The sequence below is a fragment of the Amblyomma americanum genome, chromosome 7 (genome assembly GCF_052857255.1).
Source record: "Amblyomma americanum isolate KBUSLIRL-KWMA chromosome 7, ASM5285725v1, whole genome shotgun sequence".
Lineage (NCBI taxonomy): Eukaryota > Metazoa > Arthropoda > Arachnida > Ixodida > Ixodidae > Amblyomma > Amblyomma americanum.
The window spans coordinates 48,723,270-48,734,190 of NC_135503.1; positions in this window are offsets into that span (position 1 = coordinate 48,723,270).

Consider the following 10,921-nt stretch of genomic DNA (forward strand, 5'->3'; position numbering starts at 1 on the left):
GCTTGTGAGGTATGCGCTGTCCGCGTACGAGGTGGAGCCAGTGACTTCGTGTCACGTGGTGCCGTGTCCGCGCCCGGACGGAACCGATTTAGTCAGTTGTGTGAATGGGCCTCTAAGGGGCATCGTGGAATTGTCCAAGCAAGTCGAGCGATTGTTTCGTTGACCTCAACACACAGATGTCATCAGTGATGTGTTGGCATGCATTTGCATACTTCTCGCCTTCCCTCACAGCCACTCACCTCAACACTATTTCTTCCCCTCCCCTCCTTGCTCAGTGATGAGTAGCAGGCCAGAGAACTCGGGCGAACCTCTCTGAGCCCTCTGCGTTTCCTTGCAAACAAACCTCTCTCAACTCTTGTACAGGAGTATACCTCGCCACGCGTTTTCATTGAAAAGCAGCCTGAAGCAAGCTTGTAAACACCAGCCCCTCCGGTGTCGGCAAATGGAGACGGCAAACGCAAGATCACAGTTCTTTACAGACTTGTGTCTCCATTGTGGCGGGAAGATCGCTATCTCCAACTCCGCGGGGGGCCTTGCGGCGGACAACGGATGGAGGGGACACTAACACTAACAGAGACAACACTGGCCTTTTGTTGACTGGGCGGTAATTCTCCCCAAGGGCCTTCTGTCGTTTGTGAAAAGGTGGCCGCCATCGAAGGTAAACGAGCCAGATGCCGCGCGGGCACGCGCATCACGGCAAAAAAAAAAAAAATCGCGTTTTCTGGCGTATCCACTTTTTCGTTTCTGTGTACATATTCGCCTGCAGATACATCTGCTTATATATTGGGTATCGCTTTTTATGCATGAAGATAAATAAAAATATTGTCTCATTTGCACAGCCTACAATGCCATGACTTTATGTAGGGGACCTGTTCTAGACAAGCTAACAAATAGGTGAAAGATTCTGCAGATATGGGACCATCAACGCAAAACACTGCAGTTCATCATGAAGTAGTCGTTCAAAGAGGTTTAATAATAATAATAATAATAATTGGTTTTGGGGGAAAGAAAATGGCAAAGTATCTGTCTCATATATCGTTGGACACCTGAACCACGCCGTAAGGGAAGGGATAAAGGAGGGGTTTTCACTATTTTCAGAATTTTCAAGACGCTGGGAAAGAAATTAGTGGAAAACGGAACTATAATTAATCTGAAGGCTGCGCGAACAATAAATTAACTGTAATGCACGCGCAAATACGTCACTCCAGGACAAGGTAAAAAAAGAAAAGCAAGCCAAAAAAATTGAAGGGGAATCTTAAGCTCCGCCTTAAGGGTATGGCGCGATAGCGTTTAGGGGTAAATGCGGAATTGGTCATCCTCTACTTCACACACATAGATCTCTGGAGTCCTCATACCACACCTGGCGCAGTTGTGCAGCGGTTAGACGATGCGCTACTACCCTGCGATGGCAGGTGCTGCCACCACTGGGGCTTGTGAGACCCAGGATGCTCTTACCAAGCAAGCTCTAGCGACAAATCATTAATTATGGCACAGTGGGAGGTTTGATCACAATTCGCTGGACAGGCTTTGATGACGTCACAAGGTGCTTCTCTGGGAAATTTAGCTCACGGCTCCGCCGCCGCTGGGTTTTCCACTCGACGGGACCCTTAACGCCGTCGCGTTAACAAAAGCTTTAGCTTCATAAGAGCAACAAATAGCTACAGTGTTCAAATACGCCCACGCCGCATACTCCTTATGATAACACACAAATACCACAGAATACACAAGCGGACGCTTCAATAATACATTCCGCCATTTTCTCGTGGATTTTAAACGCTTCAATTAACAAGCGGGTGTATTAATTCCAGCTTTTGCTAAGAATCCAAGCGGAAGGAAAGGCTTGGCAGGGCATGTAATGTAGATAACATAACCGATATCGCCCTGGCAGGTATAACGGACTCAACACCAAGAAACAGGAAATGCCGAGGACGGCACAGTCACGTGAGGGCACGAGGATTGAAATTTGTTGAAACATGTATAGGCTTTTCTTGTATTAGGGAGCGAATTAACGGCAGGATGCCTCTTTATGTTTTCGAACAACTGTTTATTAATAAGGTTAAGTAGAGAGTGATTACATCTGTGCGTACTTTCCAGCGTCCACTTTGCATCTGCCTTCTGCTCTTCTTCTTCTGAGAAAAAGGTTGCTGGAGGAGCCCTTGCAGCATCTTGGCCTTAGTTTGAGCAGCCCGCTCTTGCTATCATTTGGCGCCACCACATTTGGGTTCAGCCACAGTTCTGTTTGCACCGCTGTTCAAAATTTCCTGATAGAATCTCACCGACTGCCTTGCTAAGTGTTTCAACCTTTTCTTTTCTATCAATTATTACATTTTGACTAAATCATTAATATTTAATCACTCTCTTTATTATTATTCTAAAAATTTTAAAATCAAAACACTCATCCCTTTTCTGTTCATGACGAAAAATTCACCGGTGTTATGCTCCCACGTGCTTTTCCTTTTTGTTAACTGCGTTCAGGTGAATAGCCACCCGATTCTTGGCCGATCCCCCAGTGTGGGTATGTGCCATCTTTTGATAGGCTAACAACAACAACAACAACAACATACGCACGCGGGGGGATTGGCCAAGGTGCACTGGCATAAACAAAGAAATTTTCATAGGAGATTGCGACAAAATCACCAAGCGTGTCTGCTCCTTCGCCTTCTTCCACAGGATTGCTGGCAAGGTTGCTGGTCGCCTCCTCGCCCAGGGTTGCCGGGCGACTGTGTTTTTTCCGCTGCGCACGCTCGCCGCGAATCGGGAGTTTCGCAAACACATGAAAGCCATGGCTGGCGTGAGGCATGCAGGCCTATAGTTGGAATTCTTTAACACGGCTGATGACGATGCTCTGCTATTTGTGACTGCGAATATTTCCTGAGAGCAAAGTAATCACCTCTTTCAATTACTCTACCATTTATTATGTTCCAGTAAGGCTCGCTCAGGTTAGTTGCATTGTTTGTCCTCTAAGCTTTTGCGAAGAAAAAAAAAAGGGTTGTCTCGTTCGCTTATTGTGTGCATGCCACGCATATATACAATCCTCAGACAGAACGTGCCGTTCCCAGGATGCAGAGGAATGAAAGAAGAAGCACGCGCCCACTAGTCCGTGCTGCTAGTCCTCGGTTTTTCGGCTCTCAGTCCTGTATTCCCTTGTCGTTTTTCGAGCGTGCTTCCTGGGTAGCTACGAATTTTCATACGCTTTGATTTGTTCGCGATTCCTCGAAGTTATTGCAAGACCCAGCTCTCGACGTAGCAACGTAAGGGCACATCGTTGCAGCCACCCACCGTTCAAACGTCATCTGGGCTCACCTGAGAGCTCAACGTTCCGCCAGGCAGGAATCTACATCTGACCCATATCCGGGACGCTCTTTGACTCTTGATTTTGGTTCGGGAGGTCTCGCGATGTCGGCAATAGACAACAGGACCATAGGCAAGCCCTTCTCTTACCTACGGCCAAATATACCGATGCCAAGACGGTACGTCGAACAGGCTGCGTTTCCCGAACCAGAAGCTGCCGACAGCTCGTCTGACGAAGACACGTCCACCGCCTCCAGTGGCCAATCTGTCGCCAGCCACGAGGACGCGTCCGTCAGGATCGTTCCTTCGGCTGGAACAGCACAATCAGCCAAGAACTCAGCGGCAAAGATTCCATCCACAAAGACCTCCACCGTGAAGACCAAGCCGCCCAAGGTAGTACGGTCGCTCAGTGATTCAACAGTGTCCCGGGCTGGCTTCTCTGCGGACAGGGTCAACACGACCGCCCTGTCACCCGTGGGCAGTGCTTCATCGCTGACAAGCGGATCGGGGGCCGCCTCGCCCACGAGCGAAGGCGACTGGGACGACGAGGACGACGATGCGGAAACGGACAAGACCACCGCGGCTACGTCCGAAGACGCGTTGAAGTCCAGTGGCCGCGACGACACGTTGAGGGGCATCACCTTGAAGCATATAAAAAAGCACGCGGTGGTGGTAGCCATTGTCTCGCTGATCGTCTCGTTAGCGCTGATCGTGGTCATCCAGGTGATGCCAGAGACGGGTGATCACCACCATGGCACTGGAGATACAGAGGGTCAGCGCCCATCCGAAGACGAAGGCGAGTCGGTGAGCTACGGTGGCAGCAGTGGGCAGCGACGCGTGGCAACCTCTTTCGTGACGCTTCCTCCGGAGCTTCAAGCTACCCCCGCACGACGCTTCACCCTGGCTGACTACGAAGATACCAGAACGGGCGGTGACCGAACGACGCCGTCCGGGGCCCTTGAATGCAACACCGATGCGTGCAGCTGGCAGAGGCGGCTGGTGGAAGAAAAACTGAACGTCAATGTCGACCCGTGCGTGGACTTCTACTCGTACGTCTGTTCGCCGGCGTGGGAGGTGAACGGAAGTCTGCCGTACAAGTCGGCGGGGCGAGCCTTCTTGATCAAAGAGACCACCAGGTAGGGAAGCAGTCGTGAACGTTAATAATTACAATGAAGATACCGAAATGAGCGCTGCCATGCGGCTTTGCCTTTAGTAAAGCGTAACCATTCCGCTCAACGGACCCTCCCCTATCTGTTAGTTCTTGCCCTAGAGACTTTAAAAAAAAACAACAATAGCATTTTAACGCGAGAGCGTCGAAGGCCCCGTTATCCTGAAAATCTGGCGTCGGCTTTGTCGGCGTTGTGCGCGAAAAATCACGAGCATGACACGGTCAGCTGGTGCCCAGAGAACAACGTAGGAGGTAGATGGGCCACCTGGGCCAGGTGACTTTGCGGCGTCATCACAACCTGCCCACAGGATTGTGAGCAGATTGCCCACCGTGGCAAGTGGCAGTTAATGATCCTCTGGCTGCGCAGACATCCTAACACAAAACCTTCTCGAAATCTCCAATAAATATCCCATCAGGACATTTGGAATGTCCCCAGGAGGTGCTCATTTTTCCCGAAGACATTCAAAAAACGTCCCCACAACTAGCCGTGTCCAAAAAGTTGTGCGTCCCAGGGACAGACCCAAAAGGTTAATGCTAGATTTCTCGGCTCTGGCCCAATAAAATTATTTCTTCTTTTTCATGCGGAATTCAGGCCTCTAAGCGCACATATGTGCCAAATTTCAGGCACATGCTTATGTTACAGGTGGTGTAATATATCTGTCCACTCGCGTGAATGCTTGCTGGCTAGGCCATTCAGATCTAATTACGCACGACAGTGCAGCTGAGCGTGTCTTTGCGTCTGTCACGATAGAGCAGATGCAGTACGCATGTTAAAAATGTATATGTAGCGTTATCCGAGCATGTGGAGTGTTTGTGGTACATTCATGTAATCGAGTAATTTTAATTGCAATGACATCACAGCGGCTTGATAAGTAAGGAGCTGTGCGGAAATGTTTGCAATTACCACCTTAAACGTCACTAAGTGATTGTTGTTCCCAGAAACCTTTATGTGCACTCTTAGTAATGTCTTGGTTAACATCGTGTATATAAGTGGCACACGCCGGTGGGCTACTTAGTTCTGCTTAGAAGTATCGAGCGTCCCAACGCAGCGCTGCCTGACGCTCGTCCCGTAAGCGGCTGTTCTGTCCACCCGCCATACACTGATACAAATACATTATAATGGGCAGCTTAACACGTCCTAAAAACGTCATCTTTGGCTTTGTAACATTCACCAAGTAGTTGACCCGTGTCCAGTCGCTGGTGTATAGCGATGAATGTACTGTCAGCACAAAGATAATCGGTGTGCATTTTGAATGCAGATACCTCACGGAACGCTTGCGTGCAAAGCCAGGGTCAGCTGCCGTACATTTCCGTCACGACGAGCACAGTTTCTTGGATCACTCCAGTATCGTGCTGGGCGGCTGCCTGAACAACACGGCCGCCGAGGACGCCACGCAGTGGGATGGACTTCGAGGGTTGCTCGAAGAGGTCGGGCTCGGCGACTGGCCATACGTGGAACCGTGGACGCAGTCACACCGGCAATCCTTCCAGCTTGACGAAACCTTGAAACTCGTCGATCGCCGATTGGCCATCTTTCCCATTTTATACGCTTCGCTTAGGATTCTCCCAGACGAAAGTTCATACGTTATTCACGTCGATGCGCCGCGGAGCTTTCTGTTCGTGCAGTACGCGATGCAAAGAACTTCGAAATCACTTCCTTACCAAGAGATAATTAGACAGACGCTGAGCCTCTGGAAGACGCTGCCTCGTAGCAACGCTGTGGCCGAAGACGTCATGCGCTTTGAGGCGCAACTGCTGGAAGCGTCGCGGTCTTCCCCTTCAAAGGAGGCCCGGGACAGTAAGGTTGTGTACACCATGAACAAACTCCCAAAGATGCCCAGGTTTCGCATGGACGTTTATCTCTCGCACCTTCGCGGCCGAAATGACGGCAGTGTAGTAGTCCTAAAACCTGCCTACATCCGGAGGCTGTCCGACATTCTGCGCAAGCCCAGCCCCCGGACCATCCTCAACTTTCTCGGCGTCTTGGTGGTCTCACACATGGCTCCTCTGCTGCCGCCCAGTTCGATACCTCGGGGCCTTATCCGCATGGGTTATCCGAGTTTCCAGCACCACGTAGACCCGAGGACCCAGAGCTGCTTCCACCTGGTCAGCAGACTGTATCCTCACGGCTTTCGGTGGATCCTGCGAGACATCCTCGCCAAGGACACCGACTTGGACCTCCAATGGGCCGCGACTATCAGGCACATGGTCACCTCTCTGGCGCGCACCTTCCGCGAGGGCACCACCTGGATGCAGAGCGAGGATGTTTCGAGTGCTCTGAAGCGACTCAACGCCCTGCAGGTGAACTACCTGGCTGGAAAGGAGGACCAAGCTGTAATCGACGAGTACTACGCTTCCATGAACGCTTCCCACGGGCCGGAAAATCTCATCGGCTACTACGGCAGCCTCCTTGCTGCGTCCCTCCTAAAGTATTGGGAGACGAGTCCCGACGACGCCAATTACGACGCCCGCTTCGCCGAGCGCTCCACTGACCTTGACGCCGGTTGGACGCAGTCTCCCGAGTCAGCGCTCAAAGTCTACTTGACCTCCAGCGGCGTAGCATCTGCATCGCTGGTGACGCGAGCCGACTTGCCTTCTATACTGCTCCCGTTGTTGGCTGCGGACGTGACCCGGGCGCTGCTTCTGACGTCACTAGACGAGCCGCAGTGGTCCAACTGGACTCGGGACAGGTTTCGAGCGCTCAGGACGTGTCTCCTGGATCACTACGGGAGCCGCGTCCATAAGCATAACCTGTCCTCGACCAACATGGACGACATCTTCGACGATATCCTCACGGACAACGCCGTGATCAGGCCACTTATAGTGGCCTACCTGCACTTCTCGCACGGCTCCACGTTCGTGCCCAGCCGCAGAGATGTAGAAATAAGTGCTCAGAAGCTGTTCTTCATTAATTACGCGGCAGGATTCTGCGTTCCCAAGAGCGAGGTTTTGCAGGCCCGCGAGCGCTTGCGCTACCAGTGGGGTCTGCCACCGCGCATTCGCGTCAATCTCGCCCTCCTGGAATTGAAGGCGTTCCGCGACGCCTTTAAGTGCCCACACCAATCGGTGACTTCACGCTGCCCCGTGTGGAAACACGAGGACGAAGAAACCCTCTCGAACGCAGAGGCGGACAATTAAGGACTAACCGAAACGTCGGCAAGGCGGGAAGAACTGCTGTGCCTTCGTGCATGCTAGGCGGAAGACAATGACGGAGACAGATATTGTCTCGTTTAGTTTTTTGTCAGTTACGTTCTCTAATTCATATGTTCACGACATACACTGCATCTTGGGTCATTAAAATAATGCGCGTTTCGTCCCCTTGAGGGTAAGTAAAAAACTTCCTCTTGTGACCGTGATCAAAATTTTATAATCGAAATATCGAGTAACCATGGTCGGCTGGTCATAATCGAGATATCACGTCCCGTGAGCTACTCTCGCCGTTCAGTGTATTTATACTGATGCGTGTAGCAGTTTACGTTCAAGAAACGTGCGAGAGTTCCATGAGCTCGGCGCGCTTATTGGATGTTGAGCAAGATCGAGACGTTGACAGTTGCTCTGTGAACTAAAATATTCACTCGATTTATCCGATTAAGCTAATGCAACTTAGGTGCGCATGATAATGAACTCATTGTATCTACTCGTGTTTAACCGCGATTAATCTCAGTCACTATATACAGGAAGCAGCGTGCGCCTTGAGTATGGCTGATGACTCGGTGGTTATTCCGCTCGGCTGCTGAGCTTCGGCGAAAGACGCGAGTTCGATCCCGGCCGCGGCGGTGGAATTGCGATGGCGGCAAAATTCTAGAGGCTCGTGTACTGTGCGATATCGGTGCACTTTAAAGAACTGCACTTGGTCGATATTTCCAGATCCCTTCACTACGGCGTCCCTCATAGCCTCAGTCGCCGTGGGACGTTATACCCCTGTAAACCATAAACTATTCCTCTCCCATCGACCTCAGACTATATTATGGCGGCTATATGTTTCGCAGGCGTATGTGAAAGCAAGAATCTGCTGTATCTGCGCGTTTCTATAACTATTGGAGAGTTCTGTACCCATGGAGCAGAAAACAATAGCGATCCGGCAAGATTTAGGTTTCTTTCTTTGTTCTACGTTGTCACATACCAATATTCAATTTCTACGTCCACAGATATAAATTGTAAATTGTGGGATTTCAATGCCCCGAAGTGACACACGCGCAATGAGGAACGCCGTAGCCGGATTAGTTTAGATGACCTGGGGTTCTTTAACTTGCGCCGACGTAGCACAGCACGCGGGTGTTTTTGTATTCCGCCTCGATAAAAATGCAGCCGGCAATAGGTGTAAGGCGGTTTTCCATGGCGCCATAACAATATGTCCATTCCATTGGTTTGTGAGACTCCTTTTAGGATCACTTGTCGCTTCGTCCCTTAGTGCCATGTGACTGGGAGGTGTGCGCCCCATCTGGCGCACACCGGTAATCCGTTATACGTATACATCTACGTTAATATGTCTCCACCGCGATATATGGCTCTCTAGTAATCTTTCCTTTGTAGAGTGAGGAAATAGTGCGACGATATATGCGTTTTATAATGAGCAATTAGGGCCTTGATATAAGCTTTCGTCATACATTTATTTACCTTTCATCTGCTATGTTTCTCACATGCGTGAATGTATGGCTGGAAATCAGTGGATAATTTTCTACGTTCGTCCGCCTGGTGCAAGTGCGCTTCAAAGCGCCACGAACTCGTTTGGCTCATTTTAAGAAACGTAACTTTCGCGCCCAAGAAGAAAGAAAAAAGCAAACAGCAGCTAAGAGGATAACGACCAAGAAAACTGGGGCAACTACGACAGCTATATACTGCGTCGCAGTCTGCACATGTGTTTCCTTGAAATACGACGCCGGAATAACGATCAAGCAAGTACCGTATCAACGCGAACTTATGCACCTCCCCCTCATGAACACCCTCTTTTTATCTTTTTTTTTTTTTCGCACGGATGTATGACGAATGCATTCCTTGCCTGGCTTGAGAGGAAATCTGTGCGTTGTATAGTACGTTCTGGGCACGAACAATGTGCTTCTCAAACCCTGCTTACGTTATAATTAGGAGCTGGACTTCTCGATTTTCATTTTTTTTTTGCAAGTTCGGCGGACTTCTTTTCAGAATTTATTTCAAAACGGGTGTTTCTTTTTTTTTTTCGGTGAAGATTATTTTCTACAGATGAATCACCGGTTTCTATCGCTATTATAATGTGGCATTCTTGTGCAGTGAAAAGTTACTTTACGTTTATCTTGGCCTTTTTGTCAGCCCGAACACATTTTCGAACGTGTATGCATGGTTTTGAGCGTCTTACATGCAATGGAGAAACTTGATTAAGCGGGCGATGACAGTGAACAGCGTTACGCTAGCAGACGACATATGGCGACGAGGTGAAGCCTACCAGCCGGCAGAGGCGTGTAAAATTAGCACCCCAATACCTCAAAACGGTCAACTGCGCTGCATAAAGGATTATATAGACGCAAACTTTTGGCTTTTGTGTTTTCTTCTTTCAAATGATGTGTGACATTGGTATACAGCACCCCGCGGTGTTCACCTGCGCTAAATAATTCATAATTTAATTTCTTCTTGATCGACGCTGTTTTAATTTCGGTTTCATTGACCGAACGGTGGGTGTGACGTGTAGTTCTGCCAAGGAGGCTCTTTACATAAACTCCTTGAATTCTATTTTAGGTCACGAGATGCGCACGCACGCACGCACGCACGCACGCACGCACGCACACACACACACACACACACACACACACACACACACACACACACACACACACACACACACACGCACAAAAAAAAACGGAAATATAACTGCTCATACCTCGTTCGTTCAACTGCACGTCACAGCCATTGTTTGGTTGATGAAACCGAAACCTAAACAGGATGAGCGAAGAAATTCAATTATAAATTCTTTAACTGTAGTAGGCGAATACCACACGGTGATCCATGTATTCTAATCTCTAACGTAGTTATTTATTTATTTATTTATTTATTTATTTATTTATTTATTTATTCATTCATTCATTCATTCATTCATTTATTTATTTATTTATTTATTTATTTATTTATTTATTTATTGAATACTGCGGACATGCTGTATGTTCAACCAGGAGAGGGAAATACATACAGGGGAAAAGCAAAGCAAGTACGATAGTACCGAACAATATAGATGCCACAAAATAAACAATGCAAAAACACAGTTGAAAACGCGGTTACAGTGCAGCTACTAAGCCAGCAGTGAAGATATCAAGAATGATTAGAAAGCAACGGAGAGCTCTACGGTAGAACATTCCATTCAGAAACTGTTCTCGGGAAAAAAAATAACTTGTATGTCATTTGAAAGAAAACGTGCAAAAAAAAAAAAAGGTAGACACCAAGAGTGCATTGTCTCCCTACGCCCCCAGCTTCCGCGCTTTGTTAATCAGCTTCTTT